Genomic DNA, 11120 nt, shown 5'->3' on the forward strand with positions numbered 1-11120 from the left:
CTTTATTTTAAAAATTCTATTGAAAAAAATCAAGTCAGGTAACTTGATTATGTAGTAGATTTGATATCTATCAATGTAGCCGCCTTCCGCCTCAATCACCGCCTTTACACTGTTCCGGAACTGGGAGCATTTCTTTTTCTACACGCACCGGCGGAAGATCGGCGAATACTCGGCGGATGGTGACGATCGGGCTGGTATTTGTGTTGTGGGAGGTCATGAATGTGATATTCTCGATGTATGATCAAACAAAATAGTCAAGCGGGTTTAGGTCGGGGGAGGAGAAAATCCAGTAAGAACAAAGTGCAAATCGTAACACTCCTTCTGAAGCTAAGCCTGAGTCTATTTGGACTTGTGGCCTGGCGCCGAGTATTGCTGCCACACCCAGGATCTGCCAGCTGCCACTTTATAGCACCAGGGGGTCATCACATTCTTCAGCACATCCAGGTACACATTGGTGTTTACTGTCAAGCTGATTTCGAAGATGTGAAGTGGCATGATGTGGCCCTGACTTGAAATCACGCCAAAGACTATAACCATGGCCGGAAGCTTAGTTTTCATCACCTTGTGCACGTATCTGTTATTCGTGGCCATCCATCGATGCATTTTGAAAGTGCTGACAATCATAACTTGGATCGGTAGCGCGCACGAGTTGTACAGCGGCCTCTTCCGATCTCGCTCGTTGAACATTGTGCTACTTTACAGCACGATAGAAGACTCCTATTTCTCTTGTGATTTGTACACAACTGGCCAACAAGTAGATGAATAAAACCGGTTTTCATCAAACGGAATTGGAATCCTGTTGTCTTTTCTAGTGCGGCATTTTTATCTTTCTACCCCTGTACATGTGCATGTACTAGAACATGTTCATCCTAAATACTACGCAATTATGCACAATGTAGAAAATATGCATGAACAGAACTGGGTGTAATAGTTGAATGGAACCAATAAGAAATCTATGGCGGTAAGTTTCCAAAGGATTATGCAAATTAGTTTACCTTTATAAAATCGCGCGCATAGCCATGACTGAGTATATTAAGCTGGTTTTAATAAATTTTAAATAGAAACAGTTTTTATATCAATGTTAGTCTGAAAAACCTCAATTTATATGTACGTACGTATGTATGTATGTATGTACGGCACAATCACGTTGACACACCGGTTCTCATCAGATCACCGAAGTTAAGCAACGTTGAGCCTGGCTAGTATCAGATGGGTGACCATTTGGGAAGGCTAGGTGCTGTATGTGCTTTCCGCTTATCTCGGCATTGTTCCCAGTCATCCTGAACCTCCAGTTGCCACTGGTATTCAACAATGTCGACTCAGGAGAGGTGTGGTTGGAAATTACGCAACTCTTGCCACAAAAATTTCACGTGCAGACACCTTTACAGTGGGTATCCATAGTCTGTCAAGACTGAAGGTAGCGTTCAGGTATGTATTCGTATTACTTTTATTGTTTAAAAGGTATTCTTATTCCGGCTATTTTTTACTCTTATTTCTTATAATCAATCTTTCTTCCTTTCTTATTCTCACATTCTAAATCATTTCTTTCTCTGTTGCGTTCTTATTTTTTTATTTATACATTTTCATTGGTTCAGTTTTATTTGTTTTTAACAAAATCGTGTAATGTAAAGACATGTGCGCCAGCCCCCATGTACCTCTTACATGTAAACAGAATACGTAGGCGTCGTGTCGGCTTAGTGGTGTATATATACAGACACCAACGCGTGTTTCTTAAATGTATGTATAATCTCAATGCATGTATGGAGATGGACGTTATTGTATAACACACCCATAAACTTGTTTACAAACATATGTATAATTAAATATAACAGCAGTATATTAACATCAGAACAGCGCGTGAAGGGGCAGCGTGTACTATTACAAAGATAATACACAATACACAGAGAAAACAGTGGCCTTTCGGTAATGAACTACTAATTTCAGCAAGTACTTTTTTACAACAGTGCATATTTTGCATATCTCATTTCTTTTGGTCTCCGGCACTTGCTACTTGCTGCCAGCTCTGTAATAGAGATCTTCGATGTGAAGCAATACCTAGACAAGCTCTTGTTAATTTTACATAATTTTAATTCAGCCTTCAAGATACCTGTGGCTCTCAGAGTTGCAATCTAATTTACTAGATTTTAACTATTAGCTGTAGCGTCCTATATGTTCAGTGGACATATCGCCATGTAAATCCTCCGGTAACCGGAAATTCAACATTCAATCTGATTCGTTAGTCTAGAAATAATAAAAACGTTCAAAACCTGATTACGTAAGCTTTTACGCCTGCAAAAATTTAACCTTTGTTTATTGTCCTTAATTATTTTTGTAGTTTTTGTAGTTGTAAATTTCAAATTTTCTATTATTTAATTTGATTATTGCTCAACTGATTTTCAATTCTTGTCACGTTTGTTTATTGCTTATTTAACCTTCCTTTATTTGCTTCAACTTTTCATTTGTTTCTTTTTTGGCTTAGCTATGCAAACTGCGTAACTAAACTACCTGTCTTTTCCCATAGCAATGTCTATATCTGTTACATTTCTATATTTCAAAAACACAACATCTTAATATTTTCCACAAATCCCCAGGCTAAGAAAAGATCGGGCCCTGTCTCTTTAAGTTTTTTTTCTTTAGTCATTCATTGACCGCTCAGTAGTTTTTATCAGGCTGGAATTTCTCTACTGCTTCAGGCATTTGCTACTGGGTGTGAATCATACCACTACACTATAAATGGGCCACTCTTTTAGCATTGTCAATCAGAGGCCCATGTTGAGTCTCATTGAATAATTTGACGGCATATCATCTAATGGTTCCTCTATACTTTCTATCGGATTTCAACAACACTCAGGCAGACATATGCATTTCCTAACACATCGATCCATCTGATCGTTATAAACCACTAATAGTCATCTATGTTCGGAGATAAAAACAGAAAACCCCAACTCACAATGTCACAACTAGTCAGCGCCAAATCACACAAATACTTGTTCTATCATACTGATTCGCCACACCTCCCCTTACTATAACTTAATTTCGGAGGATTGAGTCAGTCTCCGACTAGCATCGCACCTTTGGACTCGTTTTACATTAAACCCTTAATTACCATACTTCACGTCAGAGGTGAGCGATGATTTCCAATGTCCCTGCCGGAATGCTTCACAATGCAAAACTAGAATCATCCCGCAGAGTGATTTAATATGGTATATTGTCATCTACAGTGCTAGGTTCGAGTTATTTTCAGCGTTTAAACAATTAACCCTATAATTCCTATTCGAGATCAAAACTTTTACCTAACAGCCAGCCATGGTTCTCTCCAGAATGTGCTGCTGCCATTGCGCACAGAAATCACTTTTTCCACTGTTTCCAACGTAATAGATGTATGGAAACTAAAGCCGCTTTCAGGACTGCCAGCAACCATTGTAAGAAAGTAATAAAGAATGCAAGAGAGTTGTATGCTCAATCTGTTAAGTCCAAAGTAGCTGAGCAGCGGCTTGGTTCCCACCAGATTTGGCAAATAGCAAACAGAATCCTGAACAGAAGCGTGTGCTCCATCCCAACTATTATCAATGGACCTGAGGTAATCTCGTCAGCATCAGACAAAGTCAAACTCTTTGTCAAGAACTTTGCAGCTAATTCTACCCTTTGCGATCAAGGCCGCCAACCCCCAATATTTCCTCCTGTATCAGAAAACACGCTATGTGATATACGTATATCTGTACGTGATGTTGCCAAGCTAATCAAAAACCTTGATTCCAGTAAAGCAACTGGCCCTGACGGTATTCCAATTATAGTACTAAAAAAACTTCAACCTGAACTAGCGTCCATACTTACAAAATTGTTTAAACGTTGTCTTAAGGAGAATAGTTTCCCATCTCCCTGGAAAATTTCATCAGTATGCCCTGTGTTTAAGAATTCAGGTGACCGCTCATCCCCCTCTCAGTACAGGCCAATAAGTCTCCTGTGCGTCATGAGTAAGTTGCTGGAATCTGTGTTAAATACAGAAGTAATCAACCATCTCAACAAAAATAACCTTCTTAGTGACACTCAATATGGTTTCCGTTCTGCTAGATCTACAGCAGATGTGCTTACAGTTATATCTCATAGGATTAGCAAATCTCTCGACGGAGGCCACCTTTCTAGAGCAATTGCTCTTGACATATCTAAGGCCTTTGATAGGGTATGGCATAAAGGTTTACTTCATAAGATCTCTAGCTATGGTATTGCTGGAAATGTCTTCTCAATTATTAAATCATTTCTTTCTGATAGGTTCATAAGAGTAGTAGTTGAGGGGCAAAAATCAGAAGCTCACAGTATTAATGCCGGTGTCCCTCAGGGGTCCATCCTGGGCCCAACTCTTTTCCTGATCTACATTAATGATCTTCCAAATCACATCCTTACATCATTTGTAGACATTTATGGTAGCACATCTAAGACAGTAAACGACCAAGTTCTCTCCAATTCTCTCTCCTCTGATCTTGAGCACGTAGTACAATGGGGTAAGGAGTGGCTGGTTACTTTTAATGCATCTAAAACCAAGCTTCTCTCTTTACATCATCAACATTCTGATCCACATCTGGCATCAATTGAAATGAATGGCGCTCGTCTTCAGGAGGCCTCAAGTTTTGACAAGCTTCTTGGCTTGACCATTACTCCTGATCTTAAATGGAACACGTACATCAAATCTGTTGCCAAGGCCGCTGGAAAAATAGTGGGATCTTTCTATCGATCCGGTAGATATCTCACTGCTGATGCTATTCTCTATCTATATAAGAGCCAGGTACGTCCAAGGATGGAATACTGTTGCCACATCTTGGCAGGAGCTGATAGAAAGGACTTGTCCTGCCTTGATAGAGTTCAAAATAGACTTCGTAGCCTCGTAGGAGATGTCCTTTTCTCTTCCTTGCAACCTCTATCTCACAGAAGAGATGTTGCGAGTTTGTCTCTGATGTATCGTTATTTTCATGGAAAGTGTTCGAATGAGCTTCAATCTATGGTCCCCCATCGCCAAACTTTTACAAGAAACACTCGTCTAGCTGTAAACACTATCAATAATTCCCCCCACTCTTTATCTGTGCCTAAACCGAAACGTAGATTCCATGAACAGAGCTTCTTTCTTAGAACTGCATGCCTGTGGAATTGTCTTCCGTTTTCCTGCTTTCCGGCTGACTACAATATGGTTGTGTTCAAGTCTAACGTAAATAAGTTTTTGATGAGCCGTTCCATATAAGTTATCAAATTTACCAAATTTTCATTACTAATGATTACTATATTGTCCAATTTCTACTGTACACTCTTTAACCCTTATCCTGGAGTGGCCTCTTGGCCTTGATAATGTGGTGATGCCTATGTAAAAAAAAAAAAAGTTAATTGCACATCTTCTTGATCCCTTATGTAACTGTGGCATTCTAATTTATTTATTTTATACTCCTCGCATGGACCTTTTTCCTCATTATAAACTAAGCGTCTTTTCGTATGTCGGGGGCATTCGCAACCAGTCATTTTAGGCACATACTGACAAAATCAAGTTGCCATGCTCCTTTACGAGACACTCCATAATATAGACACTGAAAAGAATTTTCAATATAAACCCATGACCAAAGTTTCCTGAATCTATCGAAACAGTAAAATGGTTTGCCGCCTATCGTAAGATCAATCTCTTCCACGGGTTTCAATTTTAACTCTATACGCTGACCATTTGTTGACAAATTCATTGTACCAAATTACTGGGGGGGTTTTCTTAACTCAAACTAATTATATCAGACTAAAGATACTGAACTATGTTCTAGCATTGCGACTCCGAAATAAACATACAATACATTCGGTTATATTATACACACTGCAACAGCAACAGATTTCACTTGTTCTTTTCGTGTTTTGTTTATTTTTTCTCTCGAAGCTCAAAAGTTTAACATAAAGAGAAAAAGGAACAATCCATCTTACAAAACTATTTTCAGAAAATATATTTTCTTACTGACTTCAAACTCACAACAATTTGACATTTAAAATTCATAACATCGGTTGCATCTGTCAACAGTGTTGACATTATGTTAACATTGCGTGTGCGTACATGAAATTTCTTTTCACACCAAAATAATAGAACTCAAAACAAAAATCATCCATAGAATAAGATCAGTACACCAGATTTTTTTTTCAATTAAACCATCACCGTTTCTCTTTCTTTTTTTCTTTTCTTGCAATTTTTTCATAATGCAGTTTGAAATATCATTCTTTTTTTCAATTAATATCGCCATTTTCCACGTTGCGCGTGTGTATGACAATATTATTTTTGTTTATCTTTTTTATTTTCTCACGTTGTGTGTGTGGGGGGGCACAATTTTTCCCCCTCTAAAGTCCTAGGTTCGATCGGCGTCGTCGAGAGCTGATCCGGCAGCCAAAATGACAAAAGTTAAAACCGAGGGTGTATTCTGCCACCACTGTTTCTTTTTTTCAATGTAGATCGTGTTTGGGATTTATATATACAGACGCCATTTCGTGTCTCTTAAAGGTATGTATAATCTCAATGCGTGTGTAAAGTTGTGCGTAGTTGTTTAACACATCCATAAACAAACTTACAAACGTATATATAATTACGTATAACTCAGGTACAAAAACATCAGGACGGTGTGTGTGGACATGATGTGTACTTATATAAGAAGGGAGTTCTCATGAAAATAATGGCCGTTCCACAACGGACTAATAATTTCAACATTGCTTTTTACAGAGGGTGCATAGCTTGCGTTTCTGGTTCCCTTTGTTCTCCAGCGATTGCTATTTAGTTGAATAGAGATACTTCCACGCCAAGCAGCACCAACACAACCTCTTGTTAACTTTAACATATCTTTTCTTAAAGTTTTCAAGGTCCCCGTGGCTCTCAAAGTCGCAATCTACTTTACTAGATTTTGATTATTGTCTGTGGCGTTCATTAGCCCATAGGACGTGAAATGAAGACCCATTACCGAGCAGAACACCCGGTAACTGGAAACTAAACTCTCGATCTAGATACAATCAAAACATTCAGAACATTATTACTAAAAGTTAAAAGAATTTCAAGAAAGTTAAAAGAATCAAAATTCTTTTAACTTTCTTGAAGTTTTACATTTGGATTTTACTGTCACTGGATTTTTTATCTTCCACCAGACTATCCATTCATGTGTAATCACCTTTTTCTTTACCATATTCCCTCTGCTTAACTTATTTTGTTTTCGAGTAAGATCTTTGACTTGTTGTTTCATCAAATAATTCTGCATACAAAATCCGATCCCGCATTTTGCTAATTCTTACCCTCTGATGAGAAGGAGAATATTTCTTCGAAACACCGCGGATTAAGGACTATCCATTTATCTAGTGTTTCCTTTTCAGATTAAATATGTTTTAACTCATTTCAAAGTGTTTTTAACATGTTTTATTAACTGTTTGCTCATATATATATATATATATATATATATATATATATATATATATATATATATATATATATCCCCAGTAAATAATAATAATAAGATCCGATTTATTATTTACTATGAGAAATTAAAAACTGCTAACTTTATAATTAAAAAGTACACTTCCCAGACAACAAAATCAATCGATGAAACCAGTGTAGTCTATCAATTCAAATAATTCAAATACCAGTTTGGAGAATGCATCTCTAACACCAAAAGTTACATTGGACACACGTCTAATACATTGTCCAGACGACACAGGCTCAATTTCCCACGACCTAAAACAACATGGCTGTCCACATTCTCAGGTTAGAAAGGTCCTAGTGGAAAATACAAAAATCCTCCATATAGATTCAAACGATAAAAGATTAAAAACACTGGAAGCACTATATATAAAAATTTAAAAATAAATAAATAAATAAACTATGTAAATTTCAAAAATAGTAGTAACATTTTGAAGTGTCTTGCTACGTAACCATCCAATGTATATGTATATGTATATGTATATATGTATGCACACACAGTTATATATATATATATATGTGTGTGTGTGTGTGTGTGTGTGTGTGTGTGTGTGTGTGTGTGTGTATTGTAATGTAAAGTAATAAAAATAATTTTTAAAAACGCTGTAAATTCTATAGCATTTTATAAAGAACACTTTTAAAACCATTGTACATTTATTTTAGCCACATTCCTAACACGTTAGAAATAAAAAATAAAAATAAACGTATATATATTTCTTTACGCACGAAATGCTTCACTAGTTCAAGAAATTTAAATATAATTTTAACTGACGCGTATAAATGCATTCGGATTTTAAACGACAAATAATCAAAATAGCCTGAAGATAACTGTTAATGTTTAAAACTCGGGCGAAAATACTTGCAAAGAACAACAACAACAACAAAAAACAGATGGACCAAGACGGCCATGGAACTTTCTTATACAAATTTAACGGAGAAACAAGAAAGACAATTAGAAAAATTGAAAAACTACAACGAAAACTCAAGCAAGAACTCACCGTTCTATTTCACAATACTTGTCTGAGTGAAAACATGCTACCTAAATAGACAATATATATATATATATGTATTTAATTCACACTTATAAGTTGATAATTTTTCTGAAGTATATTTTACACGTGTTTCGTTGACTAGCGGAAGTCCACAAAAAAACTATTCAGCGACAAGTGTCTGTTAAATTATTTAAGAGTAGGAAAGTTTTTTATATGAAGTCAAAAAAAATTGGAGAAGAAAAATATTAATAAAAGGAAATGCAAATTCTTAAATTCTGTAAAAAAAACATGAATGTAACAAATACTTTATAGATATCCCACACGTGGCAAAGCCGTATTATTTCTCCGTATCTGATTATGAGAAACCTTAAAGACGTAGTTCCAATATTTTGTATTTAGGTTCAAATTAAAAAGAAATTAAGCAAAACCCTAGGAGATGCAATTTTTAATTCATAATTTAAAAAAAAACAACTTAAATATAAATTAGATTCATGAGTCTTTTTATTTATAAACAGAAAAGTTTCAGCATGTTAATCTAAATAGTTTCTAATATCTGTTGCTGAAAGTACGGGCGCGACTTGATACTGAACTTAAAGACACCTGCATAGTTATTTATAAGGTGAACCATAGGCATTATTCAAAACATCATTTCTATCTCGAACTCTTGATGGAATGTGTTGTTTGATACGGATGTCAAATTTTTGCGACGTGCTCCCAACGTAGTGTAACCTGCAACAACATTTGAATAAATAAAAATATAATTATTGTGGTGGGGGAGACCTTCTTTTAGATGGAAGAAAGAAAAATAAGAAAAACTACTAAGGCATTCGATGTAAAATAACACTAATGTACAGAGATCAAGATTTGTAGCGGAAATCTCTCAATTATATTCCCTAGCAAAGGAAGGTGACAGTAAATATTGCATCTTCAACTTAAACTGTATTATTTTTATAAGATTTAGAAACATTTTATTGTAGATTCAACAATGTATAGATGGTAGTCATTGTTGCAGAGAGTCTTATTAATAAATTTCATTTCATCATCCAGACTTAAATTCGAACAAATCACTAAAGTTGTGTGGGTAAGGTGTGTTCTGTGAGACAGAAAGATTCCCAACGTGAGGAAAGATCGGTATACATTGATTTTCGTTAGACTGAAGTGAATTACCCCAAGAAAGCTTTAGGAACTAGAACATCCAAAAGTGGAAGGAAAGGAATTAGATGACTTATCTAATATAAACCCAAGGATTGCATAATGGTTATTAAAGGATGTAAACAACGCCTGTTTCCGTCTCGTTTTCGAACGAACAAAAAGTGTCATCATCGCAACGAAAACAGAAGATCTGATTTCAAAAACAGATAGCAGATTCTCGTAATGGTAACCTATACAAATATTTGCCAAATCCAGTCGTAGGTGATGGTCCCGTAGACACGCCATCTAATTGGCTATAAATAACGTCATTAAAACTGAATTCGATTAATATAGTGACAGAATTTCATTAGTTTCACGAAAACATGTTTGGAAATAAAGAAAGTTGGAAGATAACTACGATATAAAACGGCTGAACATATATGTATAGGCTCCAAAAGTGAAGACAGAAGTGAAGAGACTAGAAATATCAACACATAAATTTGTCAGATAAAATATAGTTTGGCATAAAATTAGCAAATGTAAATGAATCTGTAAAACAAAATGAACTACAGCGTTCCAAAGCATGTTTTAAAACAGTTGTAAGCTATTTAACTTATGCTGAGAAGACCCTATAATCGATAATAAGACTCTTATGGTAGTCAGTTTTTATGGCTTTTTATGTAGAATATAAAAAAGAGCAAATAGAATCAGTAGATCATATTAAATTCAAAATGTTAGCAGGAAGTGTTCCACTTATAACATATTTTATCAGATGTTTTTTGGAATATGGTCTCGATAGATATGGTAGAATCATGTTTATTTACCGAACCTAACTGAAAAAATTAACAGGTGTCTCCCAGTATAGTCAAAAGTTTATTGGTGTAATCTTGATGTTCAAATATGACGACCCCTAAGCCTTTGTCAGGTTTTGTGATGACTAAGAATTTATTATGGCGAAGTGCTTCGATTATACAAAAGTGTTCACTTTGCTATTTTGAATCACAAAACGAGGTCGGCGTGCTAACGTATTAGCGTACAAATCTGTGACGTCATTTAATTTCACCTTAATTCACTAACCTTAAAACCGGGAATGTAAAATTCTTTCTCAGCAAAGACTTTCAATTAAGATTATATCTCTTCAAATTTAAAGCATGTCGAGGGAATGCAAATATCCAAACCATGGGGAAGAATATTCTGTTCAAGACAGAACAACTGCGAGAAGATATATCGAGGCCATTTTGAACAATATCGGAAATCGTCGAGCAACCATTTTTAAAATTAAATATTGCAATTAATTCAGATTTTTTTAAACGTTAACTTGTAAAAGCTACAGTTCGACTCTTTGTGAACATCTTACAAATGGTCGTGCATATGGTTCTGAAAATCATAGAAAATATTATATTGAGTCTTAGGGAGCCTTCTCTTTCAAACAAAACGAAATCTATTGGGATTTAATGTACTTTCTATCTGATTTTCCCGTGTTCTTTACTCTCCGGCCATATTCGACATATTTCATATAGTTTATCATAATT

At 35.6% G+C, this 11120-nt stretch overlaps 1 pseudogene; it reads left to right on the forward strand.

Moving 5' to 3' along the window:
- The first annotated feature begins 1129 nt into the window (after window positions 1-1129).
- LOC145284368 (5S ribosomal RNA) lies at window positions 1130-1246 on the forward strand (annotated as a pseudogene).
- Window positions 1247-11120: the final 9874 nt, after the last annotated feature.

This window comes from Euprymna scolopes, chromosome 8 (genome assembly GCF_053919585.1).
Source record: "Euprymna scolopes isolate OS-2025 chromosome 8, ASM5391958v1, whole genome shotgun sequence".
NCBI lineage: Eukaryota > Metazoa > Mollusca > Cephalopoda > Sepiida > Sepiolidae > Euprymna > Euprymna scolopes.